The sequence below is a fragment of the Mus caroli genome, unplaced genomic scaffold (assembly GCF_978045245.1).
Source record: "Mus caroli unplaced genomic scaffold, Mus_caroli_1 scaffold_8, whole genome shotgun sequence".
NCBI lineage: Eukaryota > Metazoa > Chordata > Mammalia > Rodentia > Muridae > Mus > Mus caroli.
The window spans coordinates 130,144,570-130,172,106 of record NW_028227263.1 but is presented as its reverse complement, the minus strand read 5'-3'; the positions used below and the strand labels follow the sequence as shown (position 1 = coordinate 130,172,106).

The following is a 27,537-nucleotide window of genomic DNA, read 5'->3' as shown; positions in this document are numbered from 1 at the left end:
ATAATAATGGTTGTAACACTGCACTAGCTCTTCCCATCATATGCTTTTACCTTCTGTTTGATAATGATCACCCAGTTACTATGCTACATTCACTCCAGTAGTGACTCACATTACAGGTTTAGAAATCTGTAAACAATCCTGAGGCACAGTTTCAATGAAAGAACCTCCTGGAACCTTGGCATTCCCATAACTAGAATGCCCCAGATTTGTTTCTGCAATATTGTGGAGGGTCTTGCAAGTTTTCTTATGGTATTTTATTGGAAAAGATTTAGAAGTCTCAGGGCTAGCTTAGCAAAGTATACTTAGAATCTTCATAACAGCCAGGTATAGCAGGTTACACTGCATATTAGAAGCAAGGTGATGAATTCCCTACAGATACTTAAAAGAACATCCAAGTTACACTCATATGCAAGCATTTACCAAGGTCTGGGAAATAGGAGGGTTGTGATATTGCATTTTTCATGAGAAGGTCTGCTAGAGCAGAACCCCCTGGTGATAGATTTCACAAGGCTCACTGGAGTAGCACAAATTGTGACTAGGGTATGAAATCCTTACCTGTCATTAGCTGACTCTAGGCAGGGCTGTTTTATCTTTACTGTAAATATTACCTGGTTCCTGTAAGTATTTTGAAGTCATTTCTCTGTTTTGTGTCAGATACTTCAATGTACTTTGCCTGCTGTGACATCCTACTCCTTTGTTTTCTGTATTATATAAGACTGGTGTTCCATTAGTGACAATACATTCAGATTCAGCACACTCTTTTCTGTCTGTGTCTGTCTGTAAATTCTCTTAGACTCCATGCCCACCTGCTGAAACCTTCATTCCCATGGATTGAGAGATGCTGACTGAGCCTGGTCCCTGGCATTAATAAATAAAACTACCATTTTCTCTAGAAAATTTCTTCAGTCCTGAAATCATATATACAAACTTCTACCTCTGTCTAAATTATGTCCTACATTTCCTCTCCCAACCTATATCCTAGACAATCTAACAGCAGCAACACTGGCTTGATCATTTTATATATACTCAGATTATTCCTGCTTCCCATCAAACTTGTTCCTATCATGCTATCCTACTCAGAAGTGTTTATCATCTCAATGATTCAAACAGAGTTCAACCGTTCTGTCTACATCTTAGTATTTACTTATAGAAGTAAATAATTTAAAAGCAACTTTTAACCAATATCTTAAAGTAGTTTCTACTTGTGTGTGTGTGGGTTCACGAATGCTGCAGATACACACAGTTATGAGCAGCCTTTCAGCTGTCTTGATTTTCTCACCAGATACAGTAGACACAGACCCTCCCAGCTGAGGGCATTGCAGGACTTTGTTTCACTCATCCATGGTGTTTGGTGATGCATGAAGATCTGTATAATTTCAGCTCCTGCTGTGTAGCACTGTGTTTTCTCACCATATAATGTTTTTCACCACTCCATTCCAGAATGTCTTTAGTTTGAGTCTTAGAGATTAATCAACCGCTCACGCTGTGTTGTATCTTCCTTCACTCTAGAAGGCTAATATATTTCTTATATTTACATCTTGCTCTTTGTCTCCTTATTAATGACACTGTAACCTTCTCTTCCCATCTTTCCTCCATTTACAACACAGCAGGCTCCATCCTTGCTCTATTTTCTAGCTGTGACACTGTAATGTGTACTATGCATTTATGCTTTTAGTATACACACAGAACATGTATCTAATATATTTGAATAGAAAATGTTTCTGAAATTACTAAATGGTTCATTTTAAAAAGAGTGCCAGACATATTGGACATACTCAGTGTGGGATTTTTAAATAAATTCGTGAATACCTGAGAATGGTATAGGCAGTGCTCCTATTTTGCTGATGAGGAAAATTTAGTCTTTGAGATATTACCAGTATGACAGTGATAGATGTGTATTTGAATCCAAAAACAATGACAATAGAAGCCATTCTCTTCTTTATCACATTACTTTCTTTCTGTATCATCACATAAGTTAATTTTAATTCCCCAGAGAGCTATATTAAAGAAAATATAAAGAATTCATAAAAATGTAAATCCCTGATACAGCATATTAAAATAACATACTATAATTTATATGAATATAAAAGTGTCATCTAATGAGATGGGTAGCTATTAATATTCATTGTGCTCTCAGGTTCTTTCTTTTCTTTATTCGAACATGTTTTCTTATGGTTGTTGACAGCATGCCTGAATCCTGATAAGCCAAACCAGATGTTGCTAGACTACAAGCATCTCAACAAATTCAATATGGATTCCCAATGGAATAAATCAGTCCATCTGAGAAACCACATCTTTGGAGGAACACACATGGAGTTGTAAGTTCACCTGTGTGCAAATTCTTTGCACCTTATTGATGCACTTTTATTTTCATTCTTGTTTCTAAAAATCTCTCCAATCTTTTGTATGTCAGATGGCAGGATAACCCTAGCATGTGGTGTCTTAACTCTTTTTTTTTTAACTTTGGAAATTTTGTATTCATCATTTTTAATTTTATTGCTTGAAAATTCCATACACGTGTATAATTGATTTAATCAAATCCACCCCCCCACTCTCTCCCCTCTAGTTACTTTTATTTTCCCCACATCACTTTCCCCTATTTCCTGTATTCTTTTAAAAGCCACCAAGGGTCTGCTTGACGCTGATAGTATGCACATAGTTCCGTTGCGTTCACTGGAGCATGAGCAACTTATTAGGGATCACATCCCTGAAGCAAACTGATGTCTGCCCCACTTCCAGGACATCAGTGTCCAATAGCTTTTCAGATAGGGGTGGGACTTCAGAAGGCCCATCCCTATCCGAGTTGGGTATTTAGTTGGCTTATTCATGTCTTGCATCTATAGTTCATGGCTACAGCACCCTTGTCGAGTCTGATAAACATCATTTTGCTGGAGTGCTCCCTGATTTCTATCTCTTATCTTCCCACTCTTGTGATGATTCTTGTTCCTTGAAGAGATTGAGAGTGACATGGATGAGCCCTGTAAGATAGAAAGCTCTTGGTATCTTTCAATATCGTAAAAGTGAATTTCAAATGCATTTGGCACGTTGGGAGGGAAATCAGTATAATAGACTATGTTGCTCATGTTATAGTTGTGGATTGTTTGATTTTCCTTTAAAAAATATTTTATGTAGCCCCATGGTGATGCAAAGTTTAACTTCAATTAAAGTGAACTATTTTTATTTTTTAATTTATTTTTAATTAGATATTTTCTTCATTTACAGTTCCAGTGCTATCCCAAAAGTCCCCCATACCCTCCCACGCCATTCCCCTACCCACCCAAATTCTTGGCCCTGGCATTTCCCTATACTGAGGCATATAAAGCTTGCAAGATAAATGGGCCTCTCTTTCCAATGATGGCTGACTAAACCATCTTCTGATACATACGCAGCTAGAGCCACGATCTCTGGGGGGTACTGATTAGTTCATATTGTTGTTCTGCCTATAGGGTTGCAGATCCTTTAAGCTCCTTGGGTAATTTCTCTAGCTCCTCCATTGGGGGACCTGTGATCCATCCAATAGCTAACTGTGAGTATCCACTTCTGTGTTTGCTAGGCCCCAGCATAATTTCACAAGAGACAGCTATATCAGGGTCCTTTCAGCAAAATCTTGCTAGGGTATGCAATGGTGTCAGCGTTTGGAGGCTGATTATGGGATGGATCCCTGGGTATGGCAGTCTCTAGATGGTCCATCCTTTTGCTTCAGCCCAAAACTTTGTCTCTGTAACTCCTTCAATGGGTGTTTTGTTCCCAATTGTAAGAAGGGGCACAGTGTCCACACTTTGGTCTTCGTTCTTCTTCAGTTTCATGAGGTTGGAAATTATATATTGTATCTTGGGTATTCTAAATTTCTGGGCTAATATCCACTTATCAGTGAGTATATATCATGTGAGTTCTTTTGTGATTGGGTTACCTCACTCAGGATGATGCCCTCCAGGTGAAAGAAGAAAAGCTGAACTCTCCATGAACTCTTCAGCTCAGGGTCCTCTTACCCCTCCCATCTGGAGATTGTTCCCGGAACACACCTGAACTTTTTACCCCAAGGTACCCCCTCCCAATTGGAAACTGCTCCGGGAACATTTTTTAGATAAGGGGTCTTCTGGAACAAACCTAGTCCTACCCCTCCTAACTGAGGACTGTTCCATGAACATTTTTGAGATAGGGGCCTCCTGGTACTACCCCAGAATGTTCCAATAGATCGAGTACATTGCCAAAATATAGGACACGACCCCTTGGTTATATAAAGCCCCTTGGCAAAGCCCCTTGGTGACGTAAAACTTGTACTTTTCCCCTGGCTATTTCCTATAAAAGCCTGTGAAAATTTGGGCTAGTCGCCGAATCTCCTCTGCACCTTGCTGGCTGCATGAGTTTCGACCCCAGATATCTGGTATGTGTGCTTTTTATGTGCTTTCTTGTCGTTGCTGTATTAAATCTTACTCTCTATACATCTTAAGTTCGGTCTCAGTGTCTTCTTGGGTGCGCGGCTGCCCCGAGGCTTGAGTGAGTGTCTCCCTTTGTGAGTCTTAGAGTCTTTCACAGGTCCATCCATTTGCCTAGGAAATTCATAAATTCATTCTTTTTAATAGCTGAGGAGTACTCCATTGTGTAAATGTACCACATTTTCTGAATCCATTCCTCTGTTGAGGGGCATCTGGGTTCTTTCCAACTTCTGGCTATTATAAATAAGGCTGCTATAAACAGTGGAGCATGTGTCCTTCTTACCGGTTAGAAAATCTTCTGGATATATGCCCAGGAGAGGTATTGCTGGATCCTCTGATGGTACTATGTCCAAATTTCTGAGGAACCACGAAACTGATTTGCAGAGTGGTTGTACAAGCTTGCAATCCCACCAACAATGGAGGAGTGTTCCTCTTTGTCCACATCCTAGCCAGCATCTGCTGTCACCTGAATTTTTAATCTTAGCCATTTTGACTGGTGTGAGGTGGAATCTCAGGGTTGTTTTGATTTGAATTTCCCTGATAATTAAGGATACTGAACATTTTTTCAGGTGCTTCTCAGCCATTCGGTATTCCCTAGGTGAGAATTCTTTTTTAGCACTGCACCCCATTTAATGGGGTTATTTGATTGTCTGGAGTCCACCTTCTTGAGTTCTTTATATATATGGGATTATATATATATATATATATATATATATATATATATATATATGTAAAAATCCTTTCCCAATCTGTTGGTAACCTTTTTGTCTTATTGAGAGTGTCTTTTGCCTTTCAGAAGCCTTGCAATTTTATGAGGTCCCATTTGTCGATTCTCAATCTTAAAGCACAAGCCATTGCTATTATATTCAGGAATTTTTCCCCTACGCCCATATCTTTGAGGCTTTTCCCCACTTCCTCCTCTATAAGTTTCAGTGTCTCTGGTTTTATGTGGAGTTCCTTGATCCACTTAGATTTGACCTTAGTACAAGAAGATAGGAATGGATCAATTCATATTCTTCTACGTGATAACCACCAGTCGTACCAGCACCATTTGTTGAAAATGCTGTCTTTTTTCCACTGGATGGTTTTAGCTCCCTTGTCAATGATCAAGTGACCATAGTAGTGTGGGTTCATATCTGGGTCTTCAATTCTGTTCCATTGGTCTACTTGTCTGTCATTATACCACTACCATGCAGTTTTTATCACAATTGCTCTGTAGTACAGCTTTAGGTCAGGCATGGTAATTCCAACAGAGGTTCTTTTATCCTTGAGAAGAGCTTTTGCTATCCTAGGTTTTTTGTTTTTCCAGATGAATTTTCACTTTGCCCTTTCTAATTCGTTGAAGAATTGACTTGGAAGTTTGATGGGGATGGTATTGGATCTGTAGATTGCTTTTGGAAAGATAGCTATTTTTACTATATTGATCCTGCCAGTTCATGAGCATGGGAGATTTTTCCATCTTCTGAGATCTTCTTTAATTTCTTTCTTCAGAGACTTGAAATTCTTATCATACAGATCTTTCACTTCCTTAGTTAGAGTCACGCAAGGTATTTTACAATATTTGTGACTATTGAGAATGGTGTTGTTTCCCTAATTAATTTCTCAGTCTTTTTATCCTTTGTGTAGAGAAAGACCATTGAATTGTTTGAGTCAATTTTATATCCAGCTACTTCCCAGAAGCTGTTTATCAGATTTAGTAGTTATCTGGTGGAATTTTTAGGGTCAGTTATATATACTATCATATCATCTGCAAAAAGTGATATTTTGACTTCTTCCTTTCCAATTTATATTCCCTTGATCTCCTTTTATTGTCAAATTGCTGTGGCAAGGACTTCAAGTACAATGCTTTTGTTGGTTGGGAGATTATAAATGACTGCTTCTATTTCATTAGGGGATATAGGACTGTTTTGACTGAACCTGATTTAACTTTGGTACCTGGTATCTGTCTAGAAATTTGTCCATCTCATCCAGGTTCTCAAGTTTTCTTGATTATAGCCTTTTGTAGAAGGATCTGATGATGTTCTGGATTTCTTCAGGATATGTTGTTTTGTCTCTCTTTTCATTTCTGATTTTATTAATGAGGATGCTGTCCCTGTGCCCTCTAGTGAGTCTGCCTAAGGGTTTATCTATCTTGTTGATTTTCTCAAAGAAATATCTCCTTGTTTGGTTGATTGTTTGAATAGTTCTTCTTGTTTCCACTTGGTTGATTTTCCCCCTGAGTTTGATTATTTCCTGCTGTCTATTCCTCTTGGGTGAATTTGCTTCCTTTTGTTCTAGAGATTTTAGGTGTGTTGTCAAGCTGCTACCGTGTGCTCTCTCTAGTTTCTTTTTGGAGGCACTCAGTGCTATGAATTTTCCTCTTAGAAATGCTTTCATTGTGTCCCATAAGTTTGGGTGTGTTGTGGCTTTATTTTCCTTAAACTCTAAAAAGTCTTTAATTTCTTTCTTTGTTCCTTCCTTGACCAAGGTATCATTGAGAAGGGTGTTGTTCAGTTTCCACGTGAATGTTGGCTTTCTATTATTTATATTGTTATTGAAGATCAGCCTTCGTCCATGGTGATCTGATAGGATGCATGGGACAATTTCAATATTTTTTTGATCTTTTGAGGCCTGTTTTGTGACCAATAATATGGTCAATTTTGGAGAAGGTACCATGAGGTGCTGAGAAGTTTTAGTTTTAGGATAAAATATTCTGTAGATTTCTGTTAGATCCATTAGTTTCATAACTTCTGTTACTTTCACTGTGTCCCTGTTTAGTTTCTCTTTCCATGATCTGTCCATTGTTGAAAGTGGTGTGTTGAAGTATCCCTCTATTATTGTTGAGGTGCAATGTGTGCTTTGAGTTTTATTAATGTTTCTTTAATGAATGTGGCTGCCTTTGCATTTGGAGTACAGATATTCAGAATTGAGAGATACTCTTGGAGGATTTTACCTTTGATGAGAATGAAGTGACCCTCCTTGTCTTTTTGGATAAATTTGGGTTGGAAGTTTGCGAGATAAGGAAGGAACTAAGACAAAAGTCTCCGTTCAAGGTTCAATTTTTACTATTTTGGCACTCAGTTATAAAGGAAGGGGGAGGGGCCCAATTTCCGCCAAATAATCTTGGGGTCTAGTAGCAGGGTGATCACGTGATGGCTTCTGAACGGCAAAGCAGCAGGTTCCAGCAGTGAGCATGGCAAAATGGTTGAGCAGGAAGCTCCATCCAGGTGTAAACAGTAGAACCATTAAGGCTGTGGGAGGGGAGGCTACAGAAGTTGATCTTATTCAATATTAGAATGGCTACTCCAGCTTCTTTCTTCAGACCATTTGCTTGCAAAATTGTTTTCCAGCCTTTCATTCTGAGGTAGTGTCTGTCTTTTTCCCTGAGATGGGTTTCCTGTAAGCAGCAAAATGTTGGGTCCTGTTTGTGTACCTAGTCTGTTAGTCTATGTCTTTTTATTGGGGAATTGAGTCCAATGCTATTAAGAGATATTAGGGAAAAGTAATTGTTGCTTCCTATAATTTTTGTTGTTAGAGATGGCATTCTGCTCTTGTAGCTGTCTTCTTTTAGGTTTGTTGAAGGATTACTTTCTTGCTTTTTCTAGGGCGTGGTTTCTGTCCTGGTATTTTTTTTTTCTGTTATTATCCTTTGAAGAGATGGATTTGTGGAAAGATAATATGTGAATTTGGTTTTGTCGTAGAATACTTTGGTTTTTTCATCTATGGTAATTGAAAGTTTGGATGGGTACAGTATCGTGGGCTGGCATTTGTGTTCTCTTAGTGTCTATATAACATCTGTCCAGGATCTTCTGGCTTTCATAGTCTCTGGTGAAAAGTCTGGTGTATTTCTGATAGGCCTGCCTTTATGTGTTACTTGACCCCTTTCCCTTAGTGCTTTTAATATTCTATATTTATTTAGTGCATTTGCTGTTCTGATTATTATGTGTCGGGAGGTATTTCTTTTCTGGTCCAGTCTATTTGGAGTTCTGTAGGCTTCTTGTATGTTCATGGGCAGGTCATTCTTTAGGTTTGGGAAGTTTTCTTCTATAATTTTGTTGAAGACATTTGCTGGCCCTTTAATTTGAAAATCTTCATTCTTATCAATTCCTATTATCTGTAGGTTTGGTCTTCTCATTTTGTCCTGGATTTCCTGGATGTTTTGAGTTAGGATTTTTTTGCATTTTGCATTTACTTTGATTGTTGTGTAGATGTTCTCTATGGATTCTTCTGCACCTGAGATTCTCTCTTCTATCTCTTCTATTCTGTTGCTGATGATTGCATCTATGGTTCCAGAGTTCTTTCCTAGGGTTTCTACTCCAGCATTGCCTCACTTTGGGTTTTCTTTATTGTGTCTACTTCCCTTTTTAGGTCTAGTATTGTTTTGTTCATTTTCATCACCTGTTTGGATGTGTTTTCCTGTTTTACTTTAAGGACTTATAACTCTTTGTAGTATTCTCGAGCATTTCTTTAAGTGAGTTATTAAAGTCCTTCTTGATGTCCTCTACCATCATCATGAGATATGCTTTTAAATCTGGGTCTAGCTTTTCGGGTGTGTTGGGCTGCCCAGGACTGGGGGAGGAGTGAGTGCTACATTCTGATGATGGTGATTGGTCTTGGTTTCTGTTAGTAAGATTCTTACATTTGCCTTTCACCATCCGACAATCTCTGGAATTAGTTGTTATAGTTGTCTCTGGTTAGAGCTTGTTCATCCCGTGATTCTGTTAGCCTCTATCAGCAGACCTGGGAGACTAGCTCTTTCCTCTGAGTTTCAGTGGTCAGAGCACTCTCTGCATGCAAGCTCTCCTCTTACAGGGAAGGTGCACAGATACCTGGTGTTTGGGACTCCCTCCTGGCAGAAGATGAAGGCCCAAAACAGGACCTGTCCCAGAAGCTGTGTTGCTTCTGCCTGTCACAGAAGCTGTTAGCTTCTGTAGTCCACACTCACCTGCACAGACTAGTCTCAGAGGGATCCAGGAACCAAGATGGATCCCCCAGGAGCTCCAGCAAAGCCCTCCCAGGCAGAGCGGACATCTCTTCTCTGGCAGTGGAGGTTCCCAGATGTCTGGAGCCTGAAATGGGGTCTGTCTCAGAAGCTGTACTCTAGGGACCTTGGGGGTGTCCGCTGACTCTGAGCCCTGGTGACCAAGTGCTAGAGCTGACTGGAAGGGACTTGTGACCCTGGTCAGGCCAGCTTTCCTACTTCCCTAATGCTGTCTCAGGTTCTGAGCAATTGCATAGGAGTAGAAGTTGTGTTCCACTCATTGGTGGTCTTAAGATCGGGTGGAGAGTCCTGTAGGGGACCTTGGGGGTGTCCGCGGAATCCGCGCCAAAGGTGACCTGGTGCTGGCTCCTACTGGAAGGGACTTGTCCTGGCTTAACTCTTGTTGAAAAAGAACTTCCTCATAATTCTAAAGGCTGCAGATTTCACATCAGAGTATTGTATAAATCTTTGTATGATTTTCTTTTTGGCCTGAAGATGACCGGTTTCTTCCGTTGTCTTTGGGTCATTTTCCCTTTTTGACTCTGAATAATGCCTTCTGAAGGTCCATTAAACATGTACTGTGAAGTAATCAGGGCTGGGAATTTTGAGGTTTGCCAGAATATATTTCCTATACATGTCTTTATTGTGGCATTGCCTTTACAAAGTCTTGTCAACCAAACAGTGGCTGAATATCTCTCTAGTGTGCATTTCCTACAGAGTCTAAATATTGAACTACAATGACTACAAATGCACGTGGAAAATCATCACTTGGAGTTTAAAACCAGATACATCTCAATAACTTGAATGATTGAGTCTCTGGGATAAATCTTACAAAGTAGCTCTACAGAGGCAATAAAAGATAATTTCTTGTGTCTTGAGATAAGAACAATTAAAGGATATGGGAAAATACATCTAGTGAATTCCTCCTGGCTCAGGCAAGTCTAACACTTAATACAGCTGTTTAATGCTTTATGATTTAGGGAATTAGGTTATCTAATGGTAAATAATGAACTTTGTATATCATTTTCTTTTATTTGCTCATATTTTGATGATTCAAAAATGGCACCAATCTGATAGAGGAATTTAGAAGATAAATATTATCTTTATATACATTTTCCTTTCAATGTTATTTCCAGACATATCCATTTCATCATTCTCTATAATGAATTAGTGAAGCAAGTGGGTAATGTATTTTGTGTTCCACATCAGTGACCTGGTTTCCAGAATTAGGTGGCTTACTGGCTATTGGTGTCACACTAGTATAAGAAAAATAATCCCCCAAAAAAAGCTGTCTTCAAATGAAAAAAAAACGCTACATAAAATCACTAGGATAATTAAATTTCAAAAGACTAATGAAGTCTTATCAAGTATTTTGGTAGAACTATATTATAACTAGTGTATGTATTTATATAAGTATTCCTGCTATCATCTGTGCTGCATGACAAATAGTATTTGTATTTGGAAGAGATTAAATCCAAGTGTGGTCTCATCCTAAAAGAATCTTCCTGGAAAAGCTGAAACAACAGTTGTCTTCATGGAATTTTGTCTTAAATTCTATTCCATCTGCTCTGATTTGTCTATGCTAATGATTTTGCTTGCCAGGTTCCTTATTCTTTTGCTAATAACAGAGCTAATTCATTCTTTTAGGTATGTAATAACAGACTTTTATTTTCTTACACTGTGTTAACTCTGCTAAATTCTCATTCATTATAGGAAATCTAGGAACAGACCACTTTGCTTAGGTGAGACTTTCATTTCTAGTGCAGAGAAATATGTCTCCACAGAATCTGGAGTGCACGAGTCTGAGGGCAGCTGGCAAGAACAGTTTATTCTTCTACATGCCTTGATCTTTAGTGTATAGATTTCCATTTTCTTTTAGCTAGTGTTGACATATCTTTATGTTTACATCTCAGTCACAATTTCCTATTATTTGGATAATAAGACTACTGGATTAAATACAATCTGGTAACTACTTTGATTTCCTTTTTTCTACCAAAACTTCTGATATCCTTATATTGTTAGTTTCCAAATCTCACACTCCAAATCAGTCAATTGAAGGTAAAGACTGAAACATTTTAATTATGGATAATGAAAATTAAACTCATAGCTTTTTACTTCATTAATTTATACCCATGTTTTATTCATTGCTAAATATCTGATGACTGACACCTTCTTTCTTCTACTCTTCACCTATCATTATCTAATTAGGTCTGGGTGAGCCTCAAGGTCTGATTCATTTTGGCAAAGTCACTCTAGAACTGTACACAAATGAAACCACACACACAAAATCTGCTCACAGAATAGAGAGCAGTTGGCACATAATAGCGAAGATACAAATTCCCCTCCCAGGACAGTAAATTCCAAAGAAGAGAAGGTTCATGAACATAAAGTAATCTAAACATAGGATGGCAAATAACATCAAATTTTAACACTAGAGACTTTTTAAAATTCTATTGGAGTATAATCTTGCCTTACATTGGGCAGCAATCTTGACCTGTTCAAAATCTTTTCCAGCTGTTAATGTGATTTTTTGTGGTTCTATGGTTATCATATTAGATATATCTTGGTCTCCTGCATTACACTTTTTATATTATATTTTAGAGATGAGGAATAGGATACAGGGAACTTTACAATGCCTCATAGAACACTGACTACTTTCCCATTTTTTTTTCATTGAAGTTATTGGACATGACCATTTGCAATCTCAAGTTTATTTCCCAGAATAAATCAACTTTGCAGAATGTCTTAAACCCACATCTTCTCCATAAAAACCTTCCCTGTCATGTCTGTGCGAAGCTATCAGTGATAAGCAGTGACTTTCAGTACATTCTCAACAACTACTTAGAGCTTCATTGGCACAACAAGCCCTTCACATGTTCTGACATATTCTGAAGGTAGACAATCTCTTTACCTTTTCTCATGAGTTTCAAGCCAATAGTAACCAGATCTTCCTTAATGAGATGTAAACAAGACATCCTGTTTTCTTTCATGGCTTGGAAAGAGCTGTACTTGAGGACGAGATCCAGCTTATCTGGCCCTAATTTTTTCCCTAGGAAGTCACAGATCTTCTTTATGGTTCCCTTTGTATCCTAAAAGAGGAAGAAACTGAAATGAGGGCAATAAACAGAGAACACTGAGAGAAAGGATTCAAAAATAGGATCTATGGATGGGGATGATAAAAGCGTTGTGAAAAGGGCATCATTAAATGAGAGAGCATGAAAGGAATTAGGCAATAAAAGAAATGGAACAAAAGGAGGAAGGACTCACACTTAACATTTATATATTGAGTGAGCTTGCAATGTGGCTCATCTATGGTCTCTGAAAGACAAAGGCTGGGGATTCTTTTTAGGGAGGAGAGGTTCTCATAAAACCAAGGTTAAATTTAAACTGCTTTTTGGAACATCATGACCTTGAACTTCAGACCCTCCTGTTTCTATCTCCATAGTGCTGAGATCAAGGTATGTGCTTACACAGTCACTCAGTATATTGAGGTTTTTTTATGTTTTTTCTTAAGAAAGGGCCTCACATCTCTCAATTCTAAATATCTAGCTCCAAATTCAAGGGCAGCCATATTACTTAAAGAGACTTTAGTAAAACTCAAACCATACATTGGACCTCGCACAATAATACTGGGATACTTCAACACACGACTGTCATCAATGGACAGATCATGGAAAGAGAAACTAAACAGGGACACAGTGAAACTAACAGAAATTATGAAACAAAAGGATTTATCAGATATCTACAGAACATTTTATTCTAAAACAAAAGGATATACCTTCTTCTCAGCACCTCATGATACCTTCTCCAAAAACCATATAATTGGTAACAAAACAGGCCTCAACAGATACAAAAATATTGAAATTGTCCCATGCATCTTATCAGATCACCATTGACTAAGGATGGTCTTCAATAACAACAAAAATTTTAGAAAGGCAATATTCACGTGGAAACTTATTAACATTCTTCTCAATGATACATTGGTAAAGGAAGGAATAAAGAAAGAAATTAAAGACTTTTTAGAGTTTAATGAAAATAAACCCACAACATAACCAAACTTATGGGACACAATGAAAGCATTTCTAAGAGGAAAATTCATAGCACTGAGTGCCTCCAAAAAGAAACTAGAGAGAGCAAACACTAGCAGCTTGACAACACACCTAAAAGCTCTAGAACAAAAGGAAGCAAATTTACCCAAGAGGAGTAGACAGCAGGAAATAATCAAACTCAGGGGGGAAATCAACCAAGTGGAAACAAAACCAACTATTCAAAGAATCAACCAAACATGGAGCTGATTTTTTTGAGAAAATCAACAAGATAGATAATCCCTTAGCCACACTCACTAGAGGGCACAGGGACAGATTCCTAATTAACAAAATCAGGAATGAAAAGGGAGACAAAACAACAGATCCTGAAGAAATCCAGAACACCATCAGATCCTTCTATAAAAGGCTATAATCAACAAAACTGGAGAACCTGGATGAAATGGACAAATTTCTAGACAGATACCAGGTACCAAAGTTAAATCAGGATCAAGTTAATGATATAAACGCTCCTATATCCCCTAAAGAAATAGAAGCTGTCATTTATAATCTCCCAACCAACAAAAGCCCAGGACCAGATGGGTTTATTGCAGAGTTCTATCAGACCTTCAAAGAAGATCTAATTCCAGTTCTTCACAAAATATTCCACAAAATAGAAGCAGAAGGTACTCTACCCAATTCATTCTATGAAGCCACAATTACTATGATACCTAAACCACAGAGAGACCCAACAAAAATAGAGAAGTTCAGATCAATTTCCCTTATGAATATCGATGCCAAAATACTCAATAAAGTTCTCAATAACTGAAGCCAAGAACACATCAAAACAATCATCCATCCTGACCAAGTAGATTTCATTCCAGGGATGCAGGGATGGTTTAATATACGGAAACCCATCAATGTAATCCAGTATATAAACAAACTCAAAAGACAAAAACCACATGATCATCTCCTTAGATTCAGGTAAATCATTTGACAAAATCCAACACCCATTCATGATAAAAGTCTTGGAAAGTTCAGGAATTCAAGGCCCATACCTACACATGATAAAAGCAATCTACAGCAAACCAGTAGCCAACATCAAAGTAAATGGTGAGAAACTGGAAGCAATCCCAGGAAAATCAGGGACTAGAAAAGGATGCCCACTCTCTCCCTACCTATTCAACATAGTACTTGAAGTCCTAGCCATAGCAATTCGAGAACCAAAGGATATCAAGGGGATACAAATTGGAAAGGAAGAAGTCCAAATATCACTTTTTGCAGATGATATGATAATATATATAAGTGACCCTAAAAATTCCACCAGATAAATCCTAAACCTGATAAACAGCTTCAGTAAAGTCGTTGGATATAAAATTAACTCAAACAAGTCAATGGTCTTTCTGTACACCAAGGATAAAAAGGCTGAGAAAGAAATTAGGGAAACAACACCATTCTCAATAGTCACAAATATTATAAAATACCTTGGTGTGACTCTAACAAAGGAAGTGAAAGATCTGTATGATTAAAAACTACAAGTCTTTTTGAAAGAAATTAAAGATCTCTGAAGATGGAAAGATCTCCCATGCTCATGGATTGGCAGGATCAATATAGTAAAAATGGCTATCTTGCCAAAAGCAATCTACAGATCCAATGCCATCCCCATCAAAATTTCAACTCAGTTCTTCAACGAATTTGAAAGGGAAATGTGCAAATTCATCCGGAATAACAAAAATCCTAGGTTAGCAAAAACTCTTCTGAAGGATAAAAGAACCTCTGTTGGAATCACCATGCCTGACCTAAAGCTGTACTACAGAGCAATTGTGATAAAAACTGCATGGTACTGGTATAGCTAGAGACAAGTAGACCAATGGAATATAATTGAAGACCCAGATATGAACCCACACTCCTATGGTCACTTGAACTTTGACAAGGGAGCTAAAACCATCCAGTGGAAAAAAGACAGCATTTTCAACAAATGGTGCTAGTACTACTGGTTGTTATCATGTAGAAGAATGCGAATTGATCCATTCCTATCTTCTTGTACTAAGGTCAAATCTAAGTGGATCAAGGAACTCCACATAAAACCAGAGACAGTGAAACCTATAGAGGAGAAAGTGGGTAAAAGCCTTGAAGACATGGTCACAGGGGAAAAATTCCTGAATAGAACAGCAATGGCTTGTGCTGTAAGATGGCGTATCAACAAATGGGACCTTATAAAATTGCAAAGATTCTGTAAGGCAAAAGACACTGTCAATAAGACAAAAAGGCCACCAAGAGATTGGGAAAGGATCTTTACCTATACTAATTCAGATAGGGGACTAATATCCAACATATATAAAAAGAACTCAAAAAGGGGGACTCAAAAAAATCAAATAACCCCATTAAAAATGAGGTGCAGTGCTTAACAAAGAATTCTCACCTGAGGAATACCAAGTGGCTCAGAAGCACCTCAAAAAATATTCAGCATCGTTAATCATCAGAGAAATGCAAATCAAAACAACCCTGAGATTCCACCTCACACCAGTCAGAATGGCTAAGATTAAAAATTCAGGTGACAGCAGATGCTGGCGAGGATGTGGAGAAAGAGGAACACTCCTCCATTATTGGTGGGATTGCAAGCTTGTACACCACTCTGGAAATCAGTCTAGTGGTACCTCAGAAAATTGGACATAGTACTACTGGAGAATTCCTCAATACCACTCCTGGGCATATATCCAGAAGATGTTCCAACCAGTAATTTGGACACATGCTCCACTATGTTCATAGCAGCCTTATTTATAATGGTCAGAAGCTAGAAAGAACCCAGATGTCCCTCAACAGAGGAATGGATACAGAAAATGTGGTACATTTACACAATGGAGTACTACTCAGCGATTAAAAAGAATGAATTTATGAAATTCCTAGGCAAATGGATGGACCTGGAGGGCATCATCCTGAGTGAGGTAACCCAACCACAAAAGAAGTCAAATGATACAGTGGTCCGCCCTGCATGGAGTGCCATCTTGGCTCCGGGACTCAGCGGAACTTAGGAACTTAGTCTGCACAGGTGAGAGTGAGCATCACAGAGGCAGACAGCTTCTGGGGCAGGCAGGAGCCACAGAGCCGCTGAGGCAGCACCCTTTTGGGGCCGCAGACATCCAGCACCCTCCCAGCCAGAGGACAGTGGTCCGCCCTGCACGGGAGCGCCATCTTGGCTCCGGGACTCTGCTGAACTTAGGAACTTAGTCTGCACAGGTGAGAGTGAGCACCACAGATGCAGACATCTTCTGGGACAGGCGGGAGCCACAGAGCCGCTGAGGCAGCACCCTTTTGGGGCCGCAGACACCCGGCACCCTCCCAGCTGGAAGACAGTGGTCTGCCCTGCATGGGGAGCCCACTGCCTCAGGAGCAGGGAGCGCAATCTTGGATCTGGGACTCCGCCGAAATTAGGAACTTAGTCTGCACAGGTGAGAGTGTGCACCACAGAAGTTGACAGCTTCTGTGACATGCCAAAGCAACACAGCATCTGGGAAAGGTCCTGTTTTGGGCCTTCTTCTTCGGCCAGGAGGAGGTCCAAACGCCAGATATCTGTACACCTTCCCTTTAAGAGGAGAGGTTGTCAGCAGAGAGTGCTCTAACCACTGAAACTCAGAGGAGAGAGCCTGTCTTCCAGGTCTCCTGCTAGACGGTAATCAGAATCACCAGAAGAACAATCTCTAAACAGGGACAACTATAACAACTCCAGAGATTACCAGATGGCGAGAGGTAAACATAAGAATCTTACTAACAGAAACCAAGACCACTCACCATCATCAGAACCCAGCACTTCCACTTCGCCCAGTCCAGGGCACCCCAACACACCTGAAAAGCTAGACCTGGATTTAAAAGCATATCTCATGATGCTAGTAGAGGACATCAAGAAGGACTTTAATAACTCACTTAAAGAATTACAGGAGAACATTGCTAAAGAGTTACAAGTCCTTAAAGAAAAGCAGGATAACACAATCAAATAGGTAGAAGTCCTTAAAGAAAAACAGAAAAACACATCCAAAGAGATGATGGAAATGAACAAAACCATACTAGACCTAAAAAGGTAAAAAGACACAATAAAGAAAACCCAAAATGAGGCAACACTGGAGATAGAAACCCTAGGAAAGAAATCTGGAACCATAGATGCGAGCATCAGCAACAGAATACAAGAGATGGAAGAGAGAATCTCGGGTGCAGAAGATTCCATAGAGAACATCGGCACAACAATCAAGGAAAATGGAAAATGCAAAAAGATCCTAACTCAAAACATCCAGGAAATACAGGACACAATGAAAAGACCAAACCTACGGATAATAGGAGTGGATTAGAATGAAGATTTTCAACTGAAAGGACCAGCAAATATCTTCAACAAAATTATAGAAGAAAACTTCCCAAATCTAAAGAAAGAGATGCCCATGAACATACAAGAAGCCTACAGAACTCCAAATATGCTGGACCAGAAAAGAAATACCTCTCGACACATAATAATAGGAACAACAAACGCACTAAATAAAGATAGAATACTAAAAGCAGTAAGAGAAAAAGGCCAAGTAACATATAAAGGCAAGCCTATCAGAATTACACCAGATTTTTCACCAGAGACTATGAAAGCCAGATGATCCTGGACAGATGTTATACAGACACTAAAAGAATTCAAATTCCAGCCCAGGCTACTATAACCAGCCAAACTCTCAATTAACATAGATGGAGAAACCAAAGTATTCTACGACAAAACCAAATTCACACATTATCTCTCCAGGAATCCAGACCTTCAAAGGATAATAACAGAAAAAAACCAATACAAGGACAGGAACCACGCCCTAGAAACAACAAGAAGGTAATCCCTCAACAAACCAAAAAGAAGACAGCCACAAGAACAGAATGCCAACTTTAACAACAAAAATAACAGGAAACAACAATTACTTTTCCTTAATATCTCTTAATATCAAAGGACTCAACTCCCCGATAAAAAGACATAGACTAACAAACTGGCTACACAAACAAGACCCAACATTTTGCTGCTTACAGGAAAATCATGTCAGAGAAAAAGATAGAAACTACCTCAGAATGAAAGGCTGGAAAACAATTTTCCAAGCAAATGGTATGAAGAAGCAAGCTGGAGTTGCCATTCTAATATCTGATAAGATTGACTTCCAACCCAAAGTCATCAAAAAAGACAGGGAGGGACACTTCATACTCATCAAAGGTAAAATCCTCCAAGAGGAACTATCAATCCTGAATATCTATGCTCCAAATACAAAGGCAGCCACATTCATTAAAGAAACTTTAGTAAATCTAAAAGCACACATTGCACCTCATACAATAATAGTGGGAGACTTCAACACACCACTTTCACCAATGGACAGATCATGGAAACAGAAACTAAACAGGGACACAGTGAAACTAACAGAAGTTATGAATCAACTGGATCTGGCAGATATCTACAGAACATTCTATCCTAAAACAAAAGGATATACCTTCTTCTCAGCACCTCATGGTACCTTCTGCAAAATTGACCACATAATTGGTCACAAAACAGGCCTCAACAGATACAAAAATATTGAAATTGTCCCATGCATCCTATCCGATCACCATGGACGAAGGCTGATCTTCAATAACAAAATACATAATAGAAAGCCAACAGTCACGTGGAAACTGAACAACACTCTTCTCAATGATACCTTGGTCAAGGAAGGAATAAAGAAAGAAATTAAGGACTTTTTAGAGTTCAATGAAAATGAAGCCACAACATACCCAAACTTATGGGACACAATGAAAGCATTTCTAAGAGGAAAACTCATAGCTCTGAGTGCCACCAAAAATAAACTAGAGAGAGCACACATTAGCAGCTTGACAACACACCTAAAAGCACTAGAACAAAGGAAGCAAATTCACCCAAGAGGAGTAGACGGCAGGAAATAATCAAACTCAGGGGCGAAATAAACCAAGTGGAAACAAGAACTATCCAAAGAATCAACCAATCAAGGAGCTGGTTCTTTGAGAAAATCAACAAGATAGATAAACCCTTAGCCAGACTCACTAGAGGGCACAGTGAAAGCATTCTAATTAACAAAATCAGAAATGAAAAAGGAGACATAACAACAGATCCTGAAGACATCCAAAACACCATCAGATCCTTCTACCAAAGGCTATACTCACAAAACTGGAGAACCTGGATGAAATGGAGAAGTTCCTAGACAGATACCAGGTACCAAAGTTGAATCAAGATCAGGTTAATGATCTAAACAGCCCTATATCTCCCAAAGAAATAGAAGCAGTCATTAATAGTCTCCCAACCAAAAAAAGCCCAGGACCAGATGGGTTTAGTGCAGAGTTCTATCAGACCTTCAAAGAAGATCTAATCCCAGTTCTTCACAAACTATTCCACAAAATAGAAACAGAAGGTACTCTACCCAACTCATTCTATGAAGCCACAATTACTCTGATAACTAAACCACAAAAAGACCCAACAAAGATAGAAAACTTCAGACCAATATCCCCTATGAATATTGATGCAAAAATCCTCAATAAATTTCTTGCTAACCGAATCCAAGAACATATCAAAACAATTGTCCATCCTGACCAAGTAGGTTTCATCCCAGGGATGCAGGGATGGTTCAATATACGGAAAACCATCAATGTAATCCAGTATATAAACAAACTCAAAGACAAAAACCACATGGTCATCTCCTTAGATGCGGAAAAAGCATTTGACAAGATCCAACACCCATTCATGATAAAAGTCTTGGAAAGATCTGGAATTCAAGGCCCATACCTAAACATGATAAAAGCAATCTACAGCAAACCAGTAGCCAACATCAAAGTAAATGGTGAGAAGCTTGAAGCAATCCCTCTAAAATCAGGGACTAGACAAGTCTGTCCACTTTCTCCATACCTATTCAACATTGTACTTGAAGTCCTAGCCAGAGCAATTCGACAACAAAAGGAGATCAAAGGGATACAAATTGGAAAAGATGAAGTCAAAATATCACTTTTTGCAGATGATATGATAGTATATATAAGTGACCCTAAAAATTCCACCAGAGAACACCTAAACCTGATAAACAGCTTCGATGAAGTAGCTGGATATAAAATTAACTCAAACAAATCAATGGCCTTTCTCTACACAAAGAATAAACAGGCTGAGAAAGAAATTAGGGAAACAACACCCTTCTCAATAGTCACAAATTATATAAAATATCTTGGCGTGACTCAAACTAAGGAAGTGAAAGATCTGTATAATAAAAACTTCAAGTCTCTGAAGAAAGAAATTATAGAAGATCTCAGAAGATGGAAAGATCTCTCATGCTCATGGATTGGCAGGATCAACATTGTAAAAATGGCTATCTTGCCAAAAGCAATCTACAGATTCAATGCAATCCCCATCAAAATTCCAAATCAATTCTTCAACGAATTAGAAAGTGCAATCTGCAAATTCATCTGGAATAACAACAAACCTAGGATCGCAAAAACTCTTCTCAAGGATAAAAGAACCTCTGGTGGAATCACCATGCCGGACCTATAGCTTTACTACAGAGCAATTGTGATAAAAACTGTGTGGTACTGGTATAGTGACAGACAAATGGACTAATGGAATAGAATTGAAGACCCAGAAATGAACCCACACACCTACGGTCATTTGATCTTTGACAAGGGAGCTAAAACCATCCAGTGGAAGAAAGACAGCATTTTCAACAAATGGTGCTGGCACACCTGGTTGTTAACAGGTAGAAGAATGCGAATCGATCCATTTCTATCTCCTTGTACTAAGGTTAAGTCTAAGTGGATCAAGGAACTTCACATAAAACCAGAGACACTGAAACTTATAGAGGAGAAAGTGGGGGAAAGCCTTGAAGATATGGGCACAGGGGAAAAATTCTTGATTAGAACAGCAATGGCTTGTGCTGTAAGATCGAGAATTGACAAGTGGGACCTCATGAAACTGCAAAGGTTCTGCAAGGTAAAAGACACCATCAATAAGACAAAAAAACCACCAACAGATTAGGAAAGGATCTTTACCTATCCTAAATCAGATAAGGGACTAATATTCAATATATATAAAGAACTCAAGATGGTGGACTCCAGAAAGGCAAATAACCCCATTAAAAAATGAGGCTCAGAACTGAACAAAGAATTCTCACCTGAGGAATACCGAATAGCAGAGAAGCACCTGAAAAAAATGTTCAACATCCTTAATCATCAGGGAAATGCAAATCAAAACAACCCTGAGATTCCACCTCACACCAGTCAGAATGGCTAAGATCAAAAATTCAGGTGACAGCAGATGCTGGCTAGGATGTGGACAAAGAGGAACACTCCTCCATTGTTGGTGGGATTGCAAGCTTGTACAACCATTCTGGAAATCAGTCTGGCGGTTCCTCAGAAAATTGGACATAGTACTACAGGAGGATCCAGCAATACCTTTCCGGGGCATATATCCAGAAGATGTCCCAACCAGTAAGAAGGACACATGCTCCACTATGTTCATAGCAGCCCTATTTATAATAGCCAGAAGCTGGAAAGAACCCAGATGCCCCTCAACATAGGAATGGATACAGAAATCATGGTACATTTACACAATGGAGTACTACTCAGCTATTAAAAAGAATGAATTTATGAAATTCCTAGCCAAATGGATGGACCTGGAGGGCATCATCTTGAGTGAGGTAACACAATCACAAAGGAACTCATACAATATGTATTCACTGATAAGTGGATATTAGCCCAAAACTTAGGATACCAAAGATATAAGATACAATTTGCTAAACGCATGAATCTCAAGAAGAATGAAGACCAAAGTGTGGACAATATGCCCCGTCTTAGAATTGGGAACAAAACACCCATGGAAGGAGTTTCAGAGACAAAGTTTCAAGCTGTGATGAAAGAATGGACCATCTAGAGACTGCCATATCCAGGGATCCATCCCACAATCAGCTTCCAAACGCTGACACCGTTTCATACACTAGCAAGATTTTGCTGAAAGGACCCAAATATAGCTGTCTCTTGTGAGACTATGCCGGGGCCTAGCAAACACAGGAGTGGATGCTCACAGTCAGCTATTGGATGTATCACAGGGCTCCCAATGGAGAAGCTAGAGAAAGTACCCAAGGAGTTAAAGGGATCTGCAACCTTATATTTGGAACACCATGATGAACTAACCAGTACCCCGGAGCTCTTGTCTCTAGCTGCATATGTATCGAAAGATGGCCTAGTCGGCCATCACTGGAAAGAGAGGCCCATTGGACTTGCAAACTTTATATGCCCCAATATAGGGGAATGCTAAAAGAATGGGAATGGGTGGGTAGGGAAGTGGGGGGCGGTATGGGGGACTTTTGGTATAGCATTGGAAATGTAATTGAGGAAAATATGTAATAAAAAATATTAAAAATTAAAAAAAAGAAGTCGCATGATATGTAATCACTGATAAGGGGATATTAGCCCAGAAACTTAGGATACCCAAGATACAAGATATAATTTGCAAAACATATTAAACTCAAGAAGAATGAAGATGAAAGTGTAGACACTTTGCTCCTTCTTAGAATTGGGAACAAAACACCCATGAAAGGAGTTACAGAGACAAAGATTGGAGCTAAGATGAAAGGATGGACCATCTAGAGACTGCCAGACCCAGGGATCCATACTATTATCAACCCCAAACACTGACACCATTACACACACTAGCAAGATTTTGCTGAAAGGACCCTGATATAGATATCTCTTGTGAGAATATACCGTGGCCTAGCAAACACAGAAGTGGATGCTCACAGTCAGTTCTTTGATGGATCACAGGGCCCCCAGTGGAGGAGCTAGAGAAATTACCCAAGGAGCTAAAAGGATCTGCAACCCTCTATGTGGAACAACAGTATGAACTAACCATTCTGCATTCTGGAGCGTCGCCCCCAACCTCCTATTTTCAGAGGATGCCTGTTTCCATTCATTCTGCTGGGCATCAGAGTTTCAGTCCTTTTCCTTCACCCAATACTGTATCAGGTTCACCTCTCCGTCCCAGTCCCCCCATACACTTTCCCTCCCAGGTTCCTCCCTCCTGCTTCCTGAGAGATAACACTATGAGGTCAAATTTATTTTTGAATAGTTTCAACTTTCAATTTTTGTCTGGTTGCACTTTTACTTTTTTAAATATATATTTTTCTCCATCTCTTGAGGGAAGTAGGTTGGCTGACAACAGATCTTCGGCTTTCTCCCTGTTTTTCTAGATCCCATGCCCAATTTGCATCTTTTTTTTGTTGTTGTTCATGTTTTGTTTTGTTTTTTTTTCTCTCAAGACAGGGTTAATCTGTGTAGCCCTGGCTGCCTTTGAACTCACTCTGTAGACCAGGCTGGCCTCAAATTCAGGAATTTGCCTGCCCCTGCCTCCGAAGTGCTGACATTAAAGGTATGCTCCACCATGCCTGGCCTCCAATTCTCATCCTTAGCTATGCAGCAGAAAGTTTTTGGCATCATTTCCCTTTTCTAGTGGATCCAAAGGTCTCTCCCTTCTTAAATTGCTCCCTCAAATCATTCGGGAACTCACAAACTACTCTGGCCAGGGAAAGAGGTAGGCTTTTAGCAGATAGATTTTTAGTTTCCCCTACTTGTCTCATAGTCCAACCACCCAGACTCATACTTCTCTGCAGCAGAACACCAAACTTTGGGGGGTGAATTGCTATGCCCCAACTCCAGAGTGCACACCAAGGAAGCCACAGAACATTACGACAAAGGAAGCAATTAGGTTACACCTTCAGATCTTCATCTCTCCCTCCATTCTTCAAATTCAATCCCTAAGTCTCATCCCCTCCTGTTTACCAATCCTGTTTACCAAACTTCCTGCTGTGGTCTCTTCTCAACATATGGCTCTCTTCCCTGGAGATTGTCTAAGCAGATTTTAGTGGAACACCCTGCTTTCCTCCCTCTTTAGAAGTCCCTCTGCCATGGCCAACCCATCCCATTCCTAACTCTCAGATCTCCCAACCCATAAACTCATCTTACCTGGTAGCCCAATGTAGTTCCTGTAGGGTATGTAGGGCCACCTCAAACTCATAATAACCAAAGTTAAACAGAAGCCAGATAACAAAACTCCCATACAATAATGACAAGACCAGATATCAGCCCCTAGAATTATTATCTTCCTAATCTAGTATGCCTAAATGCCAGTATAAAAATACAATCAATAACAACCAGGGCAATATATCTTCACTAGGCTCCAGCAATCATAACACAGCAGGTCCTGAATATTTTACCATAGCTGATGCACAAGAAAAAAATCCTTTAAACAACTTGTATGAATATGATAGTGGTCTTTTAAAAGGAAATGAATATATCTTTTAAAGAATTCTATGGAACCACAAAGAAATCGTGGAAAGTATTGTATTAAACTGATTTACACCAGAGTAGAAATAGAATCAATTCAAAAAATCCAAATTGAAGGAAGTCTCAAAATGAAAATTTTAGGAACTCAAACAGGTATCTTAGTGGCAATTTTCACTAACAAGTACAATATACTGAGACCTTCAGTTATTGAAGATATGATAGAAGAAATAAATATATTAAAGAACTTATTAAATATAAAATACTACTGGCACATAATATCCAGAAAATCTAGGTCACTACTATGAAAAGACCAGATCTATGAACAATAGGAATACAAGAAGAAAAGGAAACCCATGTTAAAGAAACAGAAAATATTTTTAAGAAAATCATAGAAAAAAATACTGTGAAGAAAGTAGATCATACCAGGTAAGAAAGTCTGCTGAGCACATAATAATCAAACCATTAAGTGTACAGAACAAATTATAAAAGGATGTGCAAGGGCTAGGAGGGGGATAATCAAGTAGGAAAGGGCAAAGGAAAGGGGGTTGTGGAAGGGAGTACAGGGAGAGACAGGTAAAATTAAGAGTTGTTTGAGAAAGGTATTGAAACCCAGTACAGTGGAAACTTCCTAAAATCTATGCACATGTGAAGGTAAATCAAAGGGAAATCCCCAAATAATGCCCATGTCATGTCAGGAAGGAAAAAGAATGAAAAATTCCATTACTAGAATTGGGTCACAATTAATTGAGTTGTTGGTCAAATGGACCCCATGGGACTTCCTCTCAAAAAACAAAAACAAAAACAAAAACAAAACCACCACACTTTTACTAGGAGTATAAATTGCCCTCTATAGATTGACAGCAAGCCCCATATTGCTATAGACTACACCAATACAAAATACTGAATGTGAAAATGTCAAGATTGTCCCTACAGAGAACCTTCACTCTCACATCCTAGTGTCTTAATATAGAAAGGCACTGTGCATGCTCCACAAGGAGAAATATATACACAATACTAGACACAAATGTTTCTATCTATAGTGGGTACTTACTACTTTTGAGACAAGTTAGATAACTAGTGGCTCAAAACTTATAGGAATAAGGAAAAAAGAACTGATTTGACTTAGGTCCTATTGCATGAGATGGAGCTCATATGCTAAACTGTTTGGTGACCAAGGACCTGAGACCAAATAATGTTCTTAAAATGGAAAAAGAAAAAAATACTCTCAAAATGAGTCCTAATGATATTCTGATATATGTATATAACAGTGCCTTCTTTACACATTATTAGTGAAACTTCCTCTTGTAGTAGATGGAGACAAATATAGGATCTTACAGCCATACATTATAGAGAGTGATACATCATAAATGGATATCTCCATCAAATCCCTCTTTCCAGATCTTAGAGAACCCAGAATAAGTATAAGAATGAAAGGGGAGGGGAGGGGGAGAGGGAGAGGGGGAGGAAGAAGAAGAAGAAGAAGAAGAAGAAGAAGAAGAAGAAGAAGAAGAAGAAGAAGAAGAAGAAGAAGAAGAAGAAGAAGCAACAGTCGCAGCAGCAGAAGAAGAAGAAGAAGCTGTAAGACTGTAAAAGAAAGAGAAAATTGAGTGCACCAAGAGATATGAACTCTTGGAGACTGAAGCAGCATGGACAGACCTTGGATGGTTCTTTCCCACATACACCACGTCTATAACATTGCCAAAAATTAAGTGTTTTCATGAGAATCCTGAGGGAGTAAAGGAGTGTGTTTCTGATCCTCATGCTTTCAATAAGATTCTTTTACTTTTTTTGGTTTGACTTGTCTCACTTCAATGTTATAATTTACACTTTATCACACATCATTTGGCTTACACTTACACAGCATTTTTCACCATTGGAGGAATTCAGTCACTGGATGGGACAGTCACTGGATTCTGCTCCAAACTTTGTCTATGTATCACTTCCCATGAGTGTTTTGATCCCCCTTCTAGGAAGGACTGAAGCATCCATACTTTGGTCTTTCTTCTTCTTGTGCTTCATATTGTCTGTGATTTGTGTCTTGGGTATTCAGTACTTCAGGGCTAATATGCAGGTATCAGTGAGGACATGCCGTGTGTGTTCTTTTGTGAGTGGGTTACCTTACTCAGGCAACCAGTTTTCTAAAAGAACTAAAAGAGGGCAACTCTCACAAGAGGCTGGGCTCTCCATCTTCAATCAATGACTAAGAAAGTGCCTTGCAGATTTGCCTACAGCCTGATATTATGGAAGCATTTTCATAATTAAAGTTCTGTCCTCTGAATAGATGCCCATGAACATACAGGAAGCCTACAGAAATCCAAATAGACTGGACCAGAAATGAAATTTTTCCAGTCCCATAATAATCAAAACACCAAATGAACTAAACAATGAAAGAATATTAAAAGCATTAAGGAAAAAGTCAAGTAACTTATAACGGGATGCCTATCAGAATTGCACAAGATTTCTCACCAGAAAATATGAAAGCTAGAAGATCCTGCAGAGATCTCCTACAGACCCTAAGAAAACACAAATCCCAGCACTGGCTACTATACTCAGCAAAATTCTCAATTACTATATATGGATAAAACAAGATATTCTATGACAAGGCCAAATTTACACAAATCTTTCCACAAATCCAGCTATACAAGGAATCATAGATGGAAAACACACACAGAAGGAGGGAAACTTCACCCTAGAAAAAGCCAGAAAGTAATCGTTCAACACTTATCCTTAATATCTTTTAACATCAATGGACTTAATTCCCAATAAATGATATAGACTAATAGACTAAATATGCAAACAG

At 38.9% G+C, this 27,537-nt stretch overlaps 1 pseudogene; it reads right to left on the bottom strand.

The window, feature by feature from the left end:
* Positions 1-27,537, bottom strand: part of LOC147003526 (sulfotransferase 2A1-like) — a 62,053-nt pseudogene that overhangs the window by 144 nt on the left and 34,372 nt on the right.